Raw genomic sequence first — 9,549 nt, 5'->3', positions numbered from 1 at the left:
TGGTGCTCATACCTCTTAAAGGAAGTGCAGAGTCTTCATCTGGACTTTCAAAACCTTCCCCAACATGACCCCGGTGTGTTCAGTGTGTCCCACACTCTTCTGCATCAGCAGACCAGACTCCACACAAATGAAAACTGCGTGCTTTCCTACTGCTGACTAGCCCAGAACATTTCCTTTAGCTAGAATGTTCTTCCACAATCAATTTCACCTAAATCTAAGTGTTTCCAGGTGCTTATGGCTCAGTCAGGGTCACTTCCTCCTGCAAGTTGGTTCTGGCTCCCAGATAGCTCCTTTCCTCTATGTTCAATGCTACTTTGTTCTTCCCCTTTACAACACATGGTGGGTGTTGTGTTAGCCAACTCAGCCTGCTGAAACAAAAATACTATAGACGAGGTGGCTTAAACAACACAGATTCGTTTTCTCAGTTCTGGAGATGAGAAGGAAAGATCAAGATTTTGGCCAATTCAGTTCCTGGGGAGGGCTTCCTTCCGGGCTTACAGATGACTACCTTCTCACTGTGTCCTCACATGGCCTTTCTTGGTACATGCTTGGGGTGGGGGGTGGGAGGTAAAGGAGTGTTCTCTTGTGTCTCTTCTTATAAGGACACTAATCCTATGGGAGCAGAATCCCACCCTTATGACCCACCCTTATATTTAATTACTTTCTTATTGGCTCATCTTCAAATATAGCACATGGTTAGGACCTCAACATATGAATTTGGGGTGGAGGGGACACAGACATTCATTCCATAACAACTAGCCATGTTGATTGTGTCCATGTACATCTCATTTCCCCTTCTAAACCCTAAGCTTTCCAAGGACAGAGTGTGTGTTGTGTTTATTTAATGGTACCATTTATATAAAGGTGCTCAGAAAATACATATTGGCTAAGTTTGCAAGCAAGGTCTCCACCATCCTTCTCTGAGTCATCGGGATGCCCACAGTCCCTTCAATGGCTCTGTAGCCTTTGACTTTAGTGCCTCTGCCCTCCATCTGCCTTCTACCTAGATCCACTCTCCTCTCCATCCACCTATGCTGCACGAGGGCACTCATCCAGTACCTCTTTGGGAAACTGTAACTGACTACTAAGTAAATGGAGGGTCTGGTGAATGTCTGCATCTCTATTTCTATTGTTTGTAACATCTCTCCAGGCAAGTTTCTTAAGGGTGGAGACTAGAGCTTTTCATTCCTGTATACCCAATACCTGGCATGTTGCTTAACAACTAATAATAGCACAGTTAAGTATTTATTACAAGAGTGAATTTAAAAAAACTTTAAAAATTCCCCTATTATTCCTGTAACCCACCTGAAATTGCATTTTAAAAGCAAATTTATTGTAACATTTCAGACAATTACTATACATAGTTGTTCACAAGAAATAATCATTTCAGATCCCATGACAATGGAAAAAAAAGAAGATTAGTTGCACAGAGAAGATGAAAGATGGGAAATTGGAGATCTATATTAAATCTGAAAAGAAAATTTCCCAATAATAGTAGCTCTTTGCCATTCATAAGAAGTATGTTATAAAACCATCACAAATATTCAGTTTCACTTACCCCAGTACTACATAGAGTTTCCATCCTGGAGAATGTGAATACAAATGAACGTGCAAGTTGAACAAAGGTTGCAGTGAGCCACAATGTGACTGAGGAAGACCCGGCCAAGGCTCCGGCTGTGGGGAGAAAAGCATAGGCTTAATATGGAAAATCGTGAACCACATGAAACTATCAAGGAAAACTTAATTTTCAATATCATAACCAGAAAAATATACCAACTTTCAGCAACTGAAAGGAATCTGCTGAGACATGGATGGATGGATGTTGGACTTAATGCTACTTTCTGTGGCCTAATAGCCAACAGTCTTCTCCGACACATCTTGAATGTGACAAAAGCTCCTACAGCTGCTGGCTTACTAAGGGCAGTGATTCCATTTTTTACAGCACATGTATCTTAGAGAAGTTTTGTAAATTTTCCCTTGAATATAGGTGATTTGAATTGTAAAGCCCGTACCATAACATGGAATGGATTAGTTGGTCTTGTTTTTGGTATCTCTACCCTGTTTTGTTTGGCTATGCCTGTGAATGGCGGCCTAGTAGCAAGATATGAACCAGCTTTGCTACCAGAAAAAGGAAACATCATAAATTACTAGCTAAGAATGTCTAAGCCAATCTTTAGCAAGATGTTATTTCCCATTTTGCTCCAGACTGCATTTGCATCATAATTATGGTCTCAACAATATAAACTACTTATAAATGCCCTTCGGTCACTGAACCTGGCCTAGAAATTCACTGATTTTAAGCAAATATGTACATAAATAAAAATGGTAAAAATAAAAAAAAAGTATGTGAATTTATTAGGTTCATAACAATTCCAATACCACAGATTAGGTGACTTAAACAACACAGATTAATTTTCTCAGTTCTGGAGGCCAGAAGGCCAAGATCAAGATTTTGGCCAATTCAGTTTCTGATTCAGCAGGCGCTCTGCTGAAACTATCAACATATTCCTGGTTCATGTTCACAACAATCATAAAAGGTCAGAACTATCATTATTCCATTGTACATTTGAAGAAATTGAGATGCAAAGAGGTCAAGTAACTTGCTCAAGGACAGCTTCTTGTAAGTGGGCTGACCAAACATCCTGGTTTGTCCAAAATGCAGGGATTTTCAGTGCTAACACTGGGAACGTTTCAGGCAAACCAGGATGAAGTTGTCTCTGTGTATGAGTTTAAAACCAGTTTCATTTTTTTAAAGCCAGTTTCTGATGCCATAACTTGAGTTATTGAACACTACTAAACATCTGTCTGGTAAAGATTTCAGTACTGTGTTTACAAAGTAGGACGGATTTGGCATGGTCAGTACTTGTGTTACCTAGCATCGTGAAGTGCGCAGGTTCACATTCCAAGACTGAGAGTCCCTGAGGGCAGGGCCTCTGTCTTGTTTCACTTTCTTCATCTCAGCACCTCAACAAGAGACCTTGCACAGAACGAGTGTGCAAGAGGAGCTTGTTGAAAGTGATGTTCTTTTCCCACCACCAAAAGATGAAAAATCCAACCCATCGTGAATCCACCACTTGGTTCTACAAGCTCCAGACTCCACTTCGGTCATTCTTCTCTCCACGCTTCTCTCTCCAGGTGCACACACTGAGACTGCTGTCTTTCTCTCCACTTCCTAGTGTTTCTGTGACACTGGAGAACACACTCCTCGGGGTGTAAGTCTTTGCTTGCTTTGTCCCTTTCCTTGTTAACACTGTGCTATAAACTCTCATTCATGTCATAGCTTCCCTGTTTGCCTCCCTAAGATCCTTCCAGTGGGAAATTATTCATTTGGTGTGCCCACTCTGGGTGCTGGAAACTTAACTGCAATTGCCAATTAGCATATAGCTCAACACATGGAAATGACTTTGCATTTTCCCTAATTTAGGACTTTGTGAAGGATTAGGCCATGTGGCAGAGACCACTGGTTGTTGCCCAGCATCTAATTTCCCTTCTCCCATAAGAAAGTGAATGTTTACAAGGGTGCATGGCTGCTCTGAATCAAGACCACATTTCCTGGTCTCCCTTGCATCGCCATGTGAATTATGTGGCCAGGAGAATGTTAGGAGAAGTATGTGTTCTGTAATTCCTTCCAGGACCTTTCCTGATGAAGCCAGGTGTACACACTTTACTCCCTATTCTCCATCACTTTCTTTCTCCTGGAACATTAATGCCACCTTGGATGACAAGGGTAAGGGGCATACTGTAGGGATGGCAAGGTGGTCTCTAGAGGGCTCCTGGATCCCTGGCACAGGGTGATCCTTTATTAGCCTTTGATCTGCCTGCCCAGTCTTACATATAAAAAATAAGCTTCTGTCTTATTTTTAAAAAATAAATTTTTATTTACTTAATTCCATTTCTTTAATTTGACCAAGAGACAGAGAAGAGGAAAGGAAAACAAGAAAGCAAGCTCCCAGGTCCAGGCCTTGAACCACGGTTAGCCATGTGGGAATCCATGTCTTTAACCACCACACCACCTGCCGGTCCCAGTGTCTGTCTTATTAAAGCCACTATTATATTGAATTGTTGGAAAAGTCATGACACATTTCTTCTATGCTTTTCCATGCAAAAAATTGTCATGACTTTTCTGACAACCCAATATTTTACTTTTCAGCTAGTTGCAGTTTTAATCTGAAATAAAACAGTTAAGAATGATTGGTTATCCGCATGAGATAAAATATTTGTTGCCTTGAGCTCAGTCCCACAGACAAAACAGAGACATCTCGGCTCTAATGTTAACACTGTGAGGATGAGAAAACAAAAGCCCTCATATGGCCATGGCATTGTCTGCTTCCTGGCCTCGGTTTGCTGTGCTCTTCTCATCCCTGGTACCCATCACCATCCCATGGTCTCTGCTGCTCTATGTAGAAATGCTCGTGCTTTCATTCCAACTGCAGATGGTGTCCTCAACCGTGATCATGCACGGTTTACACTTAAGGTGGAAATTCTCTGACTCTGGCTATCCCTGCTCCTTTGGTCAGCATGCTGAGCCTTAGATGCTGGAGCAGAGGAGGCCTGCCCTTCTGCAGCACTTTCCCTGCGTACCTGAGGGGCGAGCTATATGATCGGGCAACTCTTTACTGTGTGCATTATGTGCATTTGCACTCTGTAGCTCTTCTCAACTATATTGCAGCAGCGGGAGAGGTTCTTGTAGCTCCTGATTGTTTAATGTTTCTCCTTGGAAAGAAGCAGCTTCCAAATGAAGTACGATATGAAAAAGTCTCCCCAAGGTGCTGCACCACCTGCTCTTTATTCCCCCCACATCATCATGAACTGGAAGCCTCAGTCCCTAGCCCACACAATGACCAAAGCTCCAGATGATGTTGGTCTGGCCTAGAGGGCACCGAGAACTTGGTAAAGTTAGCTGCATGTGAGTCATGGCTTGGGACCTAAGTATGATCTCTTCTCTCAATTCTTCTCTCTTGGGCACATGCTGCCTCTTACCCTTTATAATATAAAGCTTATATTAGCTTTAACCAGTAGTTTGTTACATAAAATATTCCATATGACAGCTCTGCCTTGCCCTGATTCTCCCATTTCCTGCAACCTCTTAAAGATCTTTCTTAATGTCCTCGCTCTGTAATCCATTAATTTCTATTTTATGAGTAGACATTCCCTTGATATTTCTTTATTGCTAATCTCTTTTTCTTCTTTCTTAATCCTTTATTTTTCTTTCTTTCTCTTTCTCTCCTCTCTCAATCAAATGCTATTTGACCCAAACCTCTCCTTTTTTTTTCCTGGTTTCTGTCATAGGGTGCATGTGCTCACCGGAGAGAGACAGAAAGAGGGAAAATAAGAAGTCCCTCCCCACACAAGGGGATGGCCATGCCCCAATCCCTTCTCTTCCATGCTATTCTCAGGATCATGGGCATGTGCACACATGGACCTGGCGTGATTTTCAAGCCACTGGGTCCAGGACCCAAACCAAGGTGGGCCATACGGGAATCCAGCACCTTAACCACCACACACCACATCACTTGCTGGCCCTACCTCTCCTATTTTAAATAAAATCTGTTTACCAATATTTTATGTTCTGTTAAAAAAAATGATTAGAATGGCCTTCTCAGAATCAAAACAAAAGCCAAAACGTGTTTTCTTCATGTGTTAATAGCTCCGTGTGGAACCTAGTTCAAAATGCCCAGCTTCACTCTCTTGTATCCCCCCCCACTCCCACTTTCCTTCTGTGAACTCCATCCTCACCTTCGCTCCTCTCTCCTGGCCCCAGCAATGTGCATCTAATATAATAAGCCATGCCCTCCCTGTCTGTGCTCTGAGCACTGCAAAGTCAGGCTTCATGCCTTATACTTTCTTCTCCCCAGAAGCCAGTAGTTTCTGCCACAGGGTAGATTTTGCCTAAGTGTTGAATGATTGGGTACTGTTTGGATACTGTGGACCACTCACCTTCCTTTACTTTAAATACATAATTACAATCATGAAATAACAAGCTGATCAACTGAATTTTATTAAAATGAATAACTTCACTTTTTGAAAAACGCTGTTAAGAGAGTGAAAACAACCAGCCACAGGCTGGGAGAAAATAAAGAACTTGTACCCAAATGTTTAAAGAACTTTCAAAAATTAGTAATAAGAAAACAATCTAATGAAAAATGAGCAAAACAAGAGCCAGCTGGGGGCATGATGGTTAAAACGGCTGGATCCCACATAGCCAAAAATATAGTTCGAGTCCTGGACTTGGTGGCTTGAAAACATGTTTGGTGCATGCATGTGCAAAACCGAAATCCCAAGAGGAGCGTGGAGAAGAAGGGATTGTGGTGTGGCCATCCTCCTTCCCTGGGGGTTGGTTACTATCTCACCTTCCCTCTCTCTTTCTCTGTCTCTCGAATGAGGGCATGAACCCTACAGCAAACATGAAAAAAAAAAAAAAAAAAAGAAAAAGAAAAAGAAAAAAAGAAGAAGATAGAGAAAAAAGAAAAGAAAAAATAAGCAAAAGATTTGAATAGATGTTTTCCAAAAGAATATATATAGATGGAAAAGAAAGACATGTAAATGTGCACATTAGTAATTAGGGAAATGTACATTAAAATGATAAGTTACCACTATCTATTAGAGTGGATAAATCTAAAAAAAATAAATAAATAAAGCTGTGTTAGTGAGTATGGAAAGAGCTAGAAACAAAGTGGATATATAAAATGGTACAACCACCTTGGAAAACAGTCTGTAAGGTTCTCAAAAACTTAACCATACAACTACTATAAGATTTAGCCATCTAGTCTCCGGTAGTACCCAAAAGAAATTAAGCTACATTAAAGTTCGAATGATCTCACAAGACTTGCACACTAATGTTCATTGTTGCTTTATACACCATAGCCAAGAATTGGAAGCAACCCAAAAGTCTATCAATGGATGGATGGATAAGCAACCTGTGATACAGCCTGATAAAAAAAGATACTACTGAGTGATGAGAAGAAATGAGAAATGGACACAAACTGCAACATGGACAAATCTTAAAATAATTATGAGCAGGGAGAACAGGTAGTAGTGTAGTGGTAATGCAGCTGGGCCCACGTGGGGAAGGTCCTGTTTTGCATGCTGGGACATGTGTGTGTGCGCGAGGGTGTGCATCCCTGGGATCCAGGCCAACCAAGACTGGGAGGTGGATCCTAGCACCGGGATGTTGGGAGTCTATTTTTATGTCTCTCTCTCTCATGGAAGAAATAAAATAAAATAAACTCTAGGGCCAACAAGTGGCATGGTGGTTAAGGCAGCTAGTTCTCACATGGTCAACTGTGTGGTTCAAGTCCCAGACCTAGTGGCTTGAAAAACACGCCAGGCACATGTGCATGCATGTCCAAAATCCTGAGAGGAGAATGGAGGAGAAAGGATTGCAGTGTGGCCATCCTCCTTAAGGGGGGGTGGGGTGGTGATTTCTCACTTTCTCTCTCTTCCTCTCTCTTTATCTTTCTGCAAAGTCCAAATACCTTATAGCAAAGCTAAAAACAAGAAAAAAATTATTATGAGGAGTGAAAAAAGTCAGACCAAAAATATACCTGGATCTAGTTCCATGGTGTAGCAGTAATACACTGCTCCAGAAAATCTGAATCTCACATAGCGACCATAGTTCGAACCTCTAACCTAGTCAGCCTGAAACATGCGGGGGACACATGCAAGTGCCCAGGACCCTGAGAGCTGGAGACTGAAGGAAAGGAATTGTAGCATGACCAGGTCCTGTGGAGGGCACTCATCCCTTTCTCTCTCAGTCAATTCAAACTCTGTGATGAATAAAAAACTAACTATTTAAATAAGTATATACATAATAATTCTGTTTGCACACTGTTCTAGGATATAGGAACTAATCTATAGTCAAAGCACATCAGTGGTTGCTCAGTACTGAGCTAAGAGGGCTGCAGAGGGGCTAGAGGAAAGGATGACAGGGGGACGAAAGGCAATTTTACGGAGGGTGATAGATACACATATTCGCTCTCCTGATGGCTTCAGAGTAGACACATTTGTTGAAAGGAATCAAGTTGTATACTTTAAATATGTGCAATTTATTGTATGCCAATTATATTTCTGAAAAGCTGTTAAAATAAATAACTACGTAAGTATATAAATAAATACCTTTGATTACTCTCCCCCATCTTTCAATTGCTTTTGGATTGTTTGTTTTGAATCATTCCTTAATCTATTTGATATTTTCCCCATAATATAAAGATCCTATTCAAGGAGCTAGAGCCAACAGGCAGATCTGGCCTTTTATAAAACTGACTGAAGAGTTTCTTGACTTTGTTATTTTAAAAAATGGGGGTCCTTGCCCCTTACTACAGCGGTTAAGTACAATGTGTTGGGAGCTGCATCTCACATGACCAATCATGGCCCAAGTCCTGGCCCCGCTGATTTAAAAAGCATGCAGGGCTGGGGCTAGCAGGTGGCATGGTAGTTGAAGTGCTGGATGTCCATATGGCCGACCGTAGTTTGAGTTCCAGACCCAGCGGCTTGAAGATTACTCCAGGTACATGTGTGTGTGTGTGTGTGTGTGTGTGTGTGTGTGTGCCCAGAATCCTGGGGGGAGACTGGAGGAGAGAAGATTATAGTGTCACCCCAGGGGCTGGTTTCATGCCTTCCCTGTCTCTGTCTCTCTCTGGTGTATGCACTTATCCCATGACAAAAACTTAAATAATAATAATAATAGAAAGAAAGTCAGAAAAAGAAAAAAAGAAAGAAAGGAAAAGAAAAACATGCAGGACCTACCTGCCCCAAATCATGATCTGATGGAGAACTGGGGGAAAAGGATTGTGGAGTGCCTGACCATGCTCCACCGAGGAGTGCTTTATCACTCTAGCAAGAGCCTGTGCCTTTGGCGATTTAAAAGAAGTGTCTGGCGAGATGCATAATTACAGATTTCTAGTGTTCTCTCAACTACCTCATCTGCAGCCACAATTAGACACAGGTAAGTGGGAGGAGCTACAGCTTAGGCTTATTTTGAGATTCTAGGCATCAGCAGTAAATGCATGAATGATCCTGGTCAACAGATTTGACTGTGAAGTAACAGCGCAGTGCAGTATGAACTGCGGGAAGCAAACAGAGCTCCCTGCATGACTTGCTGAGCGCCTTCCTAGTGCCAGAACACAAAGATGAGTGTGCATCACCCAGACCTGACTCTGGGTGCTGGGTTGGATGAGGGGCATGAGCCCTAGCACAGGGGGCTGGATGCTATGATGGCAGCATAAGCAATGGGTGGAGGGAACTCAAAAGACCGGAAGTGGTTACCTCCAAAGGTGGAAATGGCATCCGTAGTGAGTGTTGAGAGTGAGTAGGGCCACCAGGGAGGGGGTGTTTTCTAGGCAGAACTAACGGCGTGGCTGCGATGCACAGTCAATAATAAGCCCTGGAGAACGATGTGAGGGTGACTCGAAAGGAAATGGGGTAAAAAGCGGGAAAGTCTTCCGGCGACGTCTGTGCTGCCTCTGAGGGTGGGAGGCCCCTCGGCTGCTAAGTGAAGGAGCCTGTACTGTGCTGGGGCCTTTACTAGCCACATGGCCAGAGCCACTCCAG

General features: G+C 42.4%; 1 pseudogene; it reads left to right on the top strand.

The window, feature by feature from the left end:
• The first annotated feature begins 1,701 nt into the window (after nt 1–1,701).
• LOC102474265 (transmembrane protein 126A pseudogene) lies at nt 1,702–2,294 on the top strand (annotated as a pseudogene).
• The last annotated feature ends 7,255 nt before the right edge of the window (nt 2,295–9,549 follow it).

Source organism: Tupaia chinensis, unplaced genomic scaffold (assembly GCF_000334495.1).
Source record: "Tupaia chinensis unplaced genomic scaffold, TupChi_1.0 Scaffold000424_1, whole genome shotgun sequence".
NCBI classification, from domain to species: domain Eukaryota; kingdom Metazoa; phylum Chordata; class Mammalia; order Scandentia; family Tupaiidae; genus Tupaia; species Tupaia belangeri.
Note: the sequence above shows the minus strand (reverse complement) of the source record. Positions and strands in the feature narration are given on the sequence as shown.